The sequence below is a fragment of the Leopardus geoffroyi genome, chromosome E3 (genome assembly GCF_018350155.1).
Source record: "Leopardus geoffroyi isolate Oge1 chromosome E3, O.geoffroyi_Oge1_pat1.0, whole genome shotgun sequence".
Classification (NCBI taxonomy): Eukaryota; Metazoa; Chordata; class Mammalia; order Carnivora; family Felidae; genus Leopardus; species Leopardus geoffroyi.
In genome coordinates, this window is record NC_059340.1 from 22,002,365 (window position 1) to 22,015,647 (window position 13,283).

The window sequence follows — 13,283 nt, forward strand, 5'->3', positions numbered from 1 at the left end:
CCCCACAGTAGCAGCCGCCGCTCAGCCGCCGCAGCCGCCGCAGTAGCAGCCGCAGCCGGTGCAGCCGCAGCCGGTGCAGCCGCCGACGCCGACGCCGCTCAGGCGCCGCAGCAGCCGCAGTAGTAGCCACAGCCAGCGCAGCCGCCGCTCAGTCCCCGCGGCAGCCACAGTAGCAGCAGCCGCCGCCGCAGCAGCAGCAGACGCCGCAGCAGGCGCAGCAGCAGCCACCGCCGCCGCCTCGGCCCGGAAGCGATGTAGCCGCTCCTCCAGGCCTGAGCCCCGCGAGCCGCCGCTGCCGCTGCCCTTGAACCGCAAGAAGCAGCTCGCCAAGCAGACCGTGGGCAGGTGAGTGAGCCGTGCCGGGCCGGACGGGAGGGCGCGGGCCGGGGAACGGGGGTTGGGGTCGTGGGCCGGGGCGGGCCCGCTGCCCCGCGGGGCCCCGCGCTCCGGCCCGGCCGCCAGCTCCGCGCCGGGTCCGCTGCGGGCCAGGGACAAGGGCTGCGCCACGCAGCGGCCAGGCGCCCAGCTCGAAGCCGCCGCCCGAGCCCCCAAGAACAGCGGGGCGGGCCGGCCTCCCGGGCCCCCCCCCCCCCCCCCGACCCGCGCGGGTCCCCGCCGCCCATTGTCCCGGCCCCGCTGAGCATTGCTCTCTGGGGTGTGGACCCAAGCTTTCCCGGGGCCTCCCCCCATCTCCCAGGGCTTTGCCTTGGGCAAAAACTCGGCTAACTGGTGTGCCCGAGGCCGGGCGGGCACGGTGCTCTGGGGGGCGGCATTCTCAGCCTTTCCAGGTCGCCGGGCCGCTGCCGACCCACCGTCCACCTCCAAGTGCCTGATGGCAGTAAATAAGGAAGGGGCGATCAGAGCCCATCGGAGCCGCTTAGTGAGACTCAGGACTCCCTTGGAGGGACTTTGGAGGGTGTGCCGTCTCCCAACCGTGGCCCCTATGGACCGGACTGCTCAAGTTCTTGACCTGTAGACATTTGGAACCGGGAGGAAAGAATTGTGGAAAGGCCTTGGGCCAATGGAAAAACAAAAAGAGGGGGGGCTTTCAAAACAGCTTTTCTCACTTTGGATTGGGGAGCACATCCTTCCCCAGGTTTCTCTGGTATTGCTTTAATGCTTGACAGGAAACGATCCATGATGAAATGACAGAAGAGACCGGAGTTTGTAGTGGTTTTGAGAGCCTCTGGAGGTTGATCATCGTGTGCTGTGTTATGTGGGGTAAATCTTTCAAGGTCTTTCAGGGCAGTGAGCTGTCCTGTCCCCGCTGACTGTCTCTTCCGAGAAGGGGTATGAAAGTGTGACTTTTTCATCGCTTTTTCTTCTTCTTTGTTTTCAACAGTTGAGTAAAAGGGGGCGTTTGGTTTGGCCAGAGCACATGGGGACACTTCTGTGTGTGTCTGAAAATACTTTTACTTCCCCTGGAGCTTTCTATATTTGCTTTTTACACTTTCGTCGCCCCCCCCCAACTTTTTGCTTAGTTTTGTTCAATTTCGTTGCTACCCCCACCCTGTTATCTTCGTGTGCACTAATCCTGTTTGCAGAGTGGATCCCTGTCCCTACAGCCTAGCGGTGCCTACTTTTCTGTCATTTGTAGGAAAATGATAGAAATAACGAGTGCCAAGGGGAAGGTGGAAGGAATAGTCGTGGGGCCCAAAGCTTCAAGCAGGCATCTGTGAATGAGTTACAAGATAACTCCTTAGGAGTTTTCTCCCCCCCCCACCCCCCCACCCCCACCCCCAGCATTCTCAGTAACATGCATTGTGAAATCAGTATTTAGTGACTATCAAGACACATCTGTCCCATTGTCGTTCCGGCCAGTTTGTACATCTCATGAGGAAAGGGGTGTTTGCTCTTTTTGCACAAAGTTCTGAGACTTTTCAAGCTATCAAGCCACTCAGGGTCTCTTTGGCCCCGGCTTCCTCTGGAGCAGCTTCTCTCTTCACACTTCCGAATTACAGCCGTATGTGCCTCCTTTCGGTTGCCAGAGGCCGCCGAACCTTCTTCCCTGTTAGCCTCTGCCTGGAAGTCTGCAAAGCTCCTTTCACCTCACCTCCCCTATAGCTGCCTCCTACTCATTCTTTAGGTGTCCAGGCAAAGGTCTCTGCCTCGAAAAGACCTTCTCTGATGCTCCAACGTGGATTGGGAGTCCCTCTCCTGGCCACTTACATACGTCCACATAGCACCTGCTTTTCTATAATGCAACGCCTGTTGACTTGTTAGTATTCTCCATTAGACTGAACGCCTTGAGAGTCCTTGCCATCTTTCTGTTTCCTTGGCCAGCTCTGCTGTGGCTCCTGTCCTAGGGTCGATTCTCCATAAACATTTGTCAATGGAGCACACATCTAGTTCTTACCAGCTCGCTCCGGTGGTGTGAGCCCAAGAATGGGAAAATGAAAGCTGGATAGAGTAAATGGTGATTCGTGGTAGGATTGTAATTCTGGCCCTGACCTTTGACTCTGTTTGAAAATCTTTATTGCTAGATGCCAGTGGAAGCAGCAGCTGTTACGGAGCTGTTAGGGGTGTGGCGATTTCTGCTCCCAGAGCCAAAACTGTTTCCTGGGGAAGCTTTGGCTTTACTCCTGTTGATTCCCTGGATAAGTTTGTATTTTTTCCACGTCAACAATGATGAAGGACTAGGGAGGAAAAACGGAGGCAAGAGAGAGCCTAGAATGGTCATTGTGTGTTATTGGCATAGGCATCAGGATTGGGATTTGGGGGGTATTTGGGTCAAGAGGAAAGCTAGAAAGCAGAGAAGTTACCTCCCCTCCCCCCGCCCCCCGCCGCAGGCAGGAGTGATATTCTGTGTGTGAGTGGCTCGCCCATTGTGTCTGTTACGGATGCATCCCACCACGGATGCATAGAGTGGTGTCTTGCGAGGAAGTATTCTCTTCCCAACAATGAGGACCTCGTGAGTCACCCCACAGTGAGGTTCTGTGGGATGGACATGTGGGAGAATTCGTAATGGCTAGAAGAAGTTGAGTTCTCATGATGCAGTTTGTGGACAGTGGGCGCATGAGTCTGTTTCGGAAGATGCTTTGTGTCTCACAGGCGCGAGGATGATGCAGTGGTCTCTTGAGTGGGGTATCCCAAAGAAGAGAATTAGGATGGTTGATTCATCCGTTCAAGAGACCCTTATTGAGCCCAAATTCTGTGCCATTGTGGAAAGTAGAAAAGAATCCAAGTGAATACAAACGCAGCTTCTGCCCTGAAGGGGCTCCACAGACTTGGGGAAGAGATAGGCAAGCAAAAATGATTATGTACCACGAGGTAAGTCCTTACAGAGGGATGGCTGACACACTCAGTGAAACTCTACTCTTACTGGAAGGAGAGAGGTAACACAACACAACAAAACAAAAAACAAAACAGGAGAAAATTTGACCAGAGCCTTTCCCCTCTATCTTTCAACACTTCTTTCAAACTTCTGTTGTATTGAGTAGGTCCCTTTTTTTTTTTTAATTAAAAAAAATTTTTTTTGGTAAATATTTATTTTTGAGAGAGAGGGTAGACAGAACACGAGCGGGGGAGAGGCAGAGAGAGAGGGAAACACAGAATCCGAAGCCGGCTCCAGGCTCCGAGCTGTGAGCACAGAGCCTGACGCGGGCCTCAAACCCACGAACCGAGAGATGGTGACCGGAGCCGAAGTCAGACACTTGACCCAGTGAGCCACCCAGGTGCCACGTAGGTCTCTTTTGATTGTCAGTAAACCCAACTCGAGGGGCGCCTGGGTGGCTTGGCTGGCTGAGGATCCGGCTCTTGATTTCAGCTCAGGTCAGGATCTCACAGTTCCTGGGATCAAGCCCCGCCCGCGTCAAGCTCTGTGTCAATGGTGCGGAGCCTGCTTGGGATCTTCTCTGTCTCTGCCCCTTCCCCGCTCCCTGTCTCATTGACGGAAAAAGAAAAAAAAAAACGCCAAACCAAACCAACTGGAATTGTTATAAGCCAAGCTGCGAATTTGATTGGCTCTTATGTGAGGAAAAGAGTCCAAAAGCCATATAGTTGCAGCCAGGGCTGGCTCCAGGGGTTCCACTCTTTAGGGAAGCTGTGTCTCTAAGCAGGAATCGCCCCCCCACACCCACCCCTCCACCCCCCGGCTTCCAACGTCTTCAGTTCAAGTCCCAGAGGGACATAGAATACCTTACACTGTGGCCAGAGCCCCAGGATTGACTCTGAAGGTATCTGATGGGCTCAGTGGCCTTTCCCTGGACATGGAAATGGAGTCAGCCCCACGCAAGCCACAGGGGCCTAGAATGGGAGGGTGCTGAGCCCCCTCCCCCGCAAGATAACCGGGGTGTTCTTACCAGCAGGAGGCAGGAAGTGTGGTCTTTTCGAGTCCTGCTAAAAGGAAAGAGAGAGCTTTTTGGAAATCCCTGAGGCAGAGAATCCAGTAGCTGCGGGTGGCAGTTGGCGTGGAGGGTGTGGAGGCGGGGGTGCACCAAGGTGGGGAACTTGCGCGTTTGGTTGTGAGGTTGATGAGTCCAGGAGGACAGGAATCTGGGGGCCTCATAGCAGAGTTGACTACGCGGGTGAGGCTCTGGAAGGGAGTGTCTCTTTGGTGTTGGTTTCTGCCAAGATTGAAGCTCTCCCTGGAGGCCTGAATGTTCTCCTGGATAGTAGCCTTTAGGTAAGTCAGGGTTGCAAACTCCAAGCCTCAGGGGGCCAGGCTAATAAGAAGAAAATAAGAGCGACTTAGACCAGGTGAGGGCCGTGGGGGACCCGACGGTGCTGTCTTACCAAAGGGCCGCGTGAGAATATGGGCCCGCTGTCGGGCCCGAACTTTGGAGTTGTTGAGAAAGGCCTAAATCCTTCTGGATTTTCATGAAGATGAGGTGGCATTTAATGCCAATTGAAAACAACCACCGGGACCCTGAGCGGGACTAAACAAAATACATCTGTGGCCAGATTTGGTCTGTGGGTCACCAGTGGGCAGTTGCTTGTGGAAAAGGTTGGGGAGGTGAAGATCCCTGTGATGATTTTTCTCTTTTTCCTCCTGCGCCCCACCCTCCCATTACTACCTTCTCAGTTCTCGGATGTGTCGACGAGCTCGTCCTTTCCTTTCAGAAACGTGTCAGAGATCCGAGAGTAGCAATCATCACTACTTCTCTCCTGGTTTGGTTTACCAAGCGCTGTACCGAACCAGCTGGCGTGGTCTCACCTACTGGTGCTTGTTATCATTTCTGGTTTAGAGAGAGGAAAAATGACCTGGCGTTGTCTGCCCGGCCAGCGAGTGGCCGAGGCAGGACTTGGGGCCGGGGTGTGACTCCGGACCCCGTGTGTTTCCGACTGTAGACACTGGGCCGGCTGCCCGCCAGGGAAGGGTTCCTGTGGATGAAACGTCTTTGGTGCTTGCTGACTTGCTGGGCTAGATGCTTTTGAGTCAAGTCTCTCGCCGCCTTCTCCACAGCAACTCCCAGAGGTGATGTGATTTATTCCTGGTTTAATGATGAGGGAGCGAGGACTCAAAGAGGTCATCGGGCTAGTTAATAAGAGCGCTGCCGTTCAACAGAAACCAGGGTTCTGCCTCCAAAGCAGGGAGAAGTCCTTACTTCACCCAGGCAACTCTTTCTTTAAGAAACCCCGTGTTAGAATTCTGTGTGACGACGCTTCCACAGAATCCTGGAAGCTGAGAGTTGGATGTTGCTCTGGTCCAGGGGCTGCCGCCAGGGATGGCCCCCTGGGGGACATTTGGCAATGGCCGGAGACGTTTTTGTGTTTGTCCTGACTTGGCTCGGGCGTGGGGTGCTCCTGGCATCTGGCGACACAGGCCGGGGATGCTGCTGACCAGCCTATACCGCCCAGGACAGCCTGGCCGCACAGAATTATCTGGTCCCAAATGTCAAGAGTGGTGAGGTTGGGAAAGCCTGGTTGAGTCCTTTGAGATTCTTTCTGGATATGTGAATCGTGAAAACGCAAGATGTGTGATGTTTGCCTGCTGGGTGAAGATGTGTTCTGTTTGGTCTATTTCTTATGTGTGGAAGTCTTGATGACAATCATTGGGCCATACTGAACACTTGGGAGTTCTCACGTGGAAACCTGGACTTCCAGCTTCTTGTCGAATCTTGCGAGACCTAGTGAAGCCTGGCTCTGCGGCATCGCGCCCTCGCGCGAGTACACGTCGTCGTAGTCGCAGCTGCGTAGGTGCTGTCCCGTCTGGGTGGGGCATCGACCGTCCAGTGTGCCCAGGTCCCTACCTGGCTTGTCCTGCTGTGGTTCGTTCCTTGCGGACCCCTCCCTGCTCACAGGTCTCTGACGACCTTCTGCAGGAGCAGCAGAGTCTCTACCTCTCGAGGTAGCCCGTTCCGTTAGGGGCAACGTGAATCCGAGGCATCTCTGCCCGTGAGTCCCAGGGGAGTCCTCTGGTGCCACGACGCATCTGTCTCCTTCCTCGAGACGGCCCTTTCTGTGTTCGGCGGCGTCGCAAACAGTGTCCTCGCTCTATCAGCGGTAACATTCCCCCCCCCCCCCCCCACCTATTCCACGCCCTGCCTTCCTCCGCCTTTTCCACGGGAGGTGGCTGTGCTTGGTTCGCTTCAGTCTGAGTGGATCCTGTCCAGCCTCTGCATAGAGCAGAGGAGGAGAGGAATGTGTTCTCCCCACGACTTCTGAATCCGAGCTTCCGTGGCCTGGTCATCCACTGTATTACCTACTGTGAAATCAAACAGGGTTGTTTATAGGTGAGTGAAGACAGCCCGTGGTTCACTGAACCAAAATGAACCCTAAACAGATGTGCTCACGTGTGGCCTTATGGCGTTGGTTTTACACGTGAAGGCAGCATGTTATTCTAAGAGGAAACGATGTCTGTGGTCTTGGTTCCCAGTGCGTCCACGGCAGCCTCCTGCCCCTGAGGTTGGACATGCGTGTATGGTATAGTGTCCCAGAGTCAGTATGGACACCAGGCAGTCTTGTCGGACTGGCGATGTGTGGCCTTTATCATTCTGTTTCTGTGTCTCAAATGTAGGCAGATGTCCTCGTAATCAATCCAGGTATAGATCCACGTACAAATAGTATTACACTCCTGCCTGCCGTGTGTGTCTATTTTCTTAAACGTGGATGTGAAAAGTACAGCAGGCCCACGGTCCTTTTTCCAAACCCCTAGGGGCCAGATGAGTTTTGGAATTCAGACGTTTTCAGGTTTTATTTCTTTTTTTTTTTTTTTTTTTTACGTTTATTGATTTTTGAGACAGAAAGAGACTGAGCATGGACGGGGGAGGGTCAGAGAGAGGGAGACACAGACCCCGAAACGGGCTCCAGGCTCTGAGCCGTCAGCACAGGTCCCGTCTCCGGGCTCGAACTCACGGACCGCGAGATCATGACCGGAGCCGAAGTGGGACGCTCAACCGACTGAGCCAGCCAGGTGCCCCATAAGTAGCCACTGTTTTCAGTTATAGTTCTATCCGTGTAAACCCTGCTACCCTTAAAACACCTGGGATCCCAACAAATTTAAAGACGGTAAATAGTTTGCTCTTTCTTATAGATTTGGCTAATAGGTTCTGTTCAGCGCCGATTTCAATGTCCTCTCAGCCACCTTTCCCTTGACCTTGAAGGGGACATGTTTTACCTTGTTATGCACAGGGCACCCAAACCCTTCTGCTATCGCATGTCATCCTTGCAGGCAGGATCTTTTTTTTTTTTTTTTTTTTTTAACATTTATTTATTTTTGAGACAGAGAGAGACAGAGCATGAACAGGGGAGGGTCAGAGAGAGAGGGAGACACAGAATCTGAAACAGGCTCCAGGCTCTGAGCCATCAGCACAGAGCCTGATGCGGGGCTTGAACTCATGAACCGCGAGATCATGACCTGAGCCGAAGTCGGACACTTAACCGACTGAGCCACCCAGGCGCCCAGGATCTTAACTTACCGGGAGCACAGGTATGACCTCGCATGTCTGACATCCTACCGTGAGGACATTTGTTGGACACGTTTGTTGAGGACATACAAGTCTCAAATCTTTCCGTATTTTGGGGGTTCTGGAGGCAACATATTCCTTGTTGTTAATTTTCCTTCAGCCCATTTACGCTGTTACTTGTAAATCAGACCACATTGAGTGGGCCTCCACCCAAACCTAGCGGTTGGAGAGTACTCTCCTCCCGTATAGACAAATGTATGTGTATGTCTTCCTTTGGCCACAGCCTCCAAACCCACCAATGTCTACCCTGGTCAGAAGTAACCACTGTTTTGGGGTGCCTTGGTGGCTCGGTCAGTGTAAGCATCTGAGTTTGGCTCAGGTTGTGATCTCGTGCCTTGTGATCTTGTGGCCGTGACCTCTCAGCTCTGGAGTTCAAGCCCCGCCTGTGTCAGCCCAGAACCTGCTTCAGGTCCTCCCTCTCTCTCTCTCTCTCTCTCTCTCTCTCTGCCCCTCCCCCATTTTCACTCTCAAACAAGAAAAATAAACCTCAAACAATTATTGCAAAAAAAAGAAGTAGCCACTGTTTTTTTCAATTAAAAAAAAATGTTTTTATTAACGTTTATTTATTTTTGAGAGACAGAGACAGAGCATGGGTGGGGAAGGGGCAGAGAGAGTGAGAGGGAGACACAGGATCTGAAGCAGGTTCCAGGCTTCCAGCTGTCTGCACAGAGCCCGACGCGGGGCTCAACCTCACAAACTGCGAGATCATGACCTGAGCCCAAGTTGGACGCTCAACCGACGGAGCCACCCAGGCGCCCCTAAATTTTTTTTTTACGTTGATTCATTTTTGAAAGACAGAGAGCACAAGCAGGGGTGGGGCAGAGAGAGAGGGGGACACAGAATCCGTAGCAGGCTGCAGGCTCCGAGCCTTCAGCACGGAGCCCGACGCAGAGCTCAAACTCAGGAACCGCGAGATCACGAACTGCCGCCCCCTCCCTAGCCGGGGCGGGAGTCGGGACCCGCGGCGGCGGCGGCGGCGCCGTGGGGATGCGGGACTCCGCGGGCTGGGCGGAGCGGCCCGGGTTGGGGGGGTGGGGGTGGCGGAGGGGGCTCGGGCGGCCGGGGCCAGGCCGCGCGCGGCGCTGGAGCCTGGCGGACGGCGCCACTGGAAGTGACGCGGCGAGGGCGGGGCTCCTGCCCGGGAGCAGCGGCAGCAGCGGCAGCAGCGGGAGCAAGGGCAGCAGCGGCAGCCGCAGCAGCAGCAGCCGCCGCCGCCTCTCAGCCGCCGCAGCAGCCGCAGTAGCAGCTCAGCCTGCGCAGCCGCCGCCGGCGCCGCCGCCTCGGCCCGGAAGCGATGTAGCCGCGCCAGGCCCGAGCCCCGCGGGCCGCCGCTGCCGCTGCCCTTGAACCGCACGAAGCAGCTCGCCAAACAGACCGTGGGCAGGTGAGTGAGCCGTGCCGGGCCGGCCGGGAGCGCTCAGGTCGGGGAATGGGGGTCGGGGTCGTGGCCCGGGCCGGGGCGGGCCCGCTGCCCCGCGGGGCCCCGCGCTCCGGTCCGGCCGCCCGCCCGCCCGCCCGCTCCGCGCCGGGTCCGCTGCGGGCCGGGGACGAGGGCTGCGCCTCGCAGCGGCCGGGCTGCCAGTTCGGGGCCGCCGCCCGAGCCCCCGGGAACAGCTGGGCGGGCCGGCCTGCCGGGACGCCCCCCGCGCGGGTCCCCGCCGCCCATTGTCCCGGCCCCGCTGAGCATCGTCCTCTGGGGTCTGGACCGAAGCTTTCCCCGGGCCTCCCCCCCTCTCCCGGGGCTTTGCCTTGGGCGAAAACTCGGCTAACTGGTGTGCCCGAGGCCGGGCGGGCGCGGTGTTCTGGGGGGCGGCATTCTCAGCCTTTCCAGGTCGCCGGGCCGCTGCCGACCCACCGTCCACCTCCAAGTGCCTGATGGCAGTAAATAAGGAAGGGGCGATCAGAGCCCATCGGAGCCGCTTAGGGAGACTCAGGACTCCCTTGGAGGGACTTTGGAGGCTGTGCCTTCTCCCAACCGTGGCCCCTATGGACCGGACTGCTCAAGTTCTTGACCTGTAGACATTTGGAACCGGGAGGAAAGAATTGTGGAAAGGCCTTGGGCCAATGGAAAAACAAAAAGAGGGGGGGCTGTCAAAACAGCTTTTCTCACTTTGGATTGGGGAGCAAATCCTTCTCCAAGGTTTCTCTGGTATGGCTTTAATGCTTGACAGGAAACCGTCGATGTTGAAAGGACAGAAGAGACCGGAGTTTGTAGTGGTTTTGAGAGCCTCTGGAGGTTGATTATGGTGTGCTGTGTTATCTGGGGTAAATCTTTCAGGGCAGTGAGCTGTCCTGTCCCCGCTGACTGTCTCTTCCGAGAAGGGGTATGAAAGTGTGACTTTTTCATCGCTTTTTCTTCTTCTTCTTTGTTTTCAACAGTTGAGTAAAAGGGGGCGTTTGGTTTGGCCGGAGCACGTGGGGACACTTCTTTTCTGTGTGTGTCTGAAAATACTTTTACTTCCCCTGGAGCTTTCTATATTTGCTTTTTACAGTTTCGTCCCCCCCCCCCCAACTTTTTGCTTAGTTTTGTTCAATTTCATTGCTACCCCCACCCTGTTATCTTCGTGTGCACTTATCCTGTTTGCAGAGTGGATCCCTGTCCCTACAGCCTAGCCGTGCCTCACACAGCAAAAGTACAGCACCTTCTGCCCATGGGTCGGGTTCCCATGCTACTTAAATACACTTAGTAAGTTGCACTGTCAGCGGCTCACGAATTCTTTCTTTACTGTTGGCCTCAGCCCCCACATAATATTTGGTAGCCTGTACGGGGACAGTGATGAAAGAAATTCAGGAGCTTCAGTGCGGCCTGGTAAGTCTTCTTTACCCCCAGTATTTGTTTCTTACTTGTTCTTTTTCGGAGATGGCCTGAATAGTATGACTCTCCAGAATGTGCCTTGTCCAAGTGCTCAGGAGAGAACCTGTGCCTGTGGCTACACTACAGGGAGGGACAAACTTCTGCCCCCCAGCTGGACACTGGTACCTTGGCCGTAACAGCGTTGGTCAGAAATCAGGCTCTCCCTGTTTTACTGGTTTATTTATTTATTTTTTTTTAGTGTTTGTTTATTTTGGGGACTGAGAGAGACAGAGTGTGAGCAGGGGAGGGGCAGAGAGAGAGAGAGAGGGAGACACAGAATCCGAAGTAGCCTCAGGCTCTGAACTGTCTGCACACAGCCTGACGCAGGGCTCAAACTCAGGAGCCATGAGATCATGACCTGAGCCGGAGTCAGACACTTAACTGACAGAGCCACCCGGGAGCTCCTGTTTTGCTGTTTTTTATAATGTTTGTATTCTTCTTGGGCTTGGGATGGCCATACATGTCATTAGGGTGGCTGCCAACCTTCAGACCCCCTAAATAGACCAGTGTGATCCCTCGATGAGCATAAAATTCAAGATACATCTTCTTGTGTGCTTCCCGAAAGGGACAGGTGGGAGCTGTTCCCGTTTGGGGCACTCACCCAACAGGGGACCCCTCCCTTGGGACTGGATCACGGCTGAAACTCATGAGAAAGTTGCCCAGGTTAGGTAGGAGTCCCACACTGCCATCTTTTCATGTCTCTCATTTGACCTTCCCCATCGACTGTTTGGTGTTCTTGGTCCTGCTCTCAGGGTAAAGGTACCTTAGATATCTCATGCGTAATTCGATATCAAATGGCTGCCCCTTCTAAACAGAGGCCAGGACCTCCACCCCATCCATTACTACTAGATCCAGAGGCTTACGAAGGGTATCATTATTGGTCACCAAGCCTACCGACTCCCCCAAAATGGAAAGAGGCAGCCTCAATGGTTGCGGCATTTCAGTCCATCTCCCCGCACCTACTGCAGGTTAGGGTGCAATAGGGGAAGTGGAGGGAGGCCCACATCCCTCCTCAAGTAGTACAGGGGTGTCAGAGCAGTCAGGGGAGGGTGCCTCCTGCCGCCCTGAACCCCAGGAAGCTTCAGCAGTGTTCCTGATAGGATGCCATTCAGAAGCCGAGGGAGATTTTGGTCAAGGACTCTTAGTTAACGTAACTATGGATGGGATCAGCTTTTTCAGTCCCAGACGATTCCCCGTCTCCTAACACAATGGAGTTAATTTGGATTTAAAGAAAAAGTGCCGAACCCTACTCCCCACCCCAAAGAAGAAATACTGCCCCCTAGTTAACACTGCCAATAAAAGATAGAAACCCAAGTGCCAGGGCGTGCAGCTCACTCTCTCGAGCTTGCCTGCTCTCACATCTCGAGAGTGTCTTTTTCACTTTAATAACCTTTCCCTCCCCACTTCTTTTACTCATCTGCTGTGCTGCATGTCTGTCCTGAGCTCCTTCCTGAGACAAGACCAAGAACCTTCAGCATCCGCTTTAGGTCTGGCTGGGTCAAGGCTCCAGGGATCGGGGTCTCCCCAGTTCACACGGCAACACCTTTGGCAGCCATGAAGGGACAGGGTAACAACAGGTCGAGTGACCGTCTTCATCGGTGAGGTTCTCACCTTCCTTGTGCTGGACAGTTGCTTAGTCACTCTTTGTTCTGCTCTCTCTCTCTGATCTCCCTGGGGAAAGGCCTCAAAAGGAAACAAAAAATTCCAGTATGCCAGATTATATCTCAGTACAGGGGAGACTTCTCCTGTCTCTCCCAAGGACACGCATGTTGATTGAAAGGAAGGATGGGCAGGGGTTCCCTCTTGGGGGGCACGCTAGGCCAAAGAGGGCAGCAGGTTGGGGATGCCCACCTGCATCAGGGATGATAGTGTGATGGTTCCAGGGAGATGTCCCAGGGCCCAGACTCTCCAAGGTGGCGCTCTTGGGGTTCAGCAGGGACGCCTCTAGCCCAGGAGACTGTCAACTTTCTTTCCTCTAAATCCTTGATCCCATCCCACCCCGCCTTGAGATGCATCTTGAGAAACTAGAACCAGTTTGACCCTGGCACCTTGTATGCTTCCTTCCCACGTCGGCTTCTTTGTAACATTGTCGGCCTCAGTAGAAACTAGAGGATGGGGAAGTCTGACCAGAAAAATAGACCGAAATCCCATATGGTCAGGCTTTTACGGATCTGTACCCAAACCCTGATCTGTCCGTGCTCTTTTAGGGGCCCTGAGAACACCCACCTCCTCCACTCCTCAATCCGCCATCAGCTCACCTGCCTTAGGCCTTGTACTTCTGTTAATCCGCCACAAGCCTGTGTTCTGTCCTGTTCTGTGTGCCCACCCACCTTGTCTCTTTGTAAACAGGTTGCTGCCAGGATCCTGTACAGCCCCCCCCCCCCCCTTTTTCCTGAGTTACTCGTCTCCTCTTTGCTGCTGCTTTTGTGTGTCAGATCTGAAATCTGTCTCGAGAGACCTGGATGAATGTCGCCTGATCCTTGTACGTGGAGGCGTCTCCCTCCTTCGTCTCCAGGTTAATG

The 13,283-nt window shown here is 54.7% G+C and overlaps 1 protein-coding gene across 1 annotated transcript in view; it reads left to right on the top strand.

Annotated features, from left to right (window-relative positions):
• Positions 1–324: 324 nt before the first annotated feature.
• ARHGAP17 (Rho GTPase activating protein 17) overlaps positions 325–13,283 on the top strand; it is a 141,762-nt gene continuing 128,803 nt past the window's right edge. Inside the window, exon 1 of the mRNA XM_045461593.1 lies at positions 325–345. The gene's annotated coding sequence lies outside the window, so the exon portion shown is untranslated. The remainder of the gene's footprint in view (positions 346–13,283) is intronic.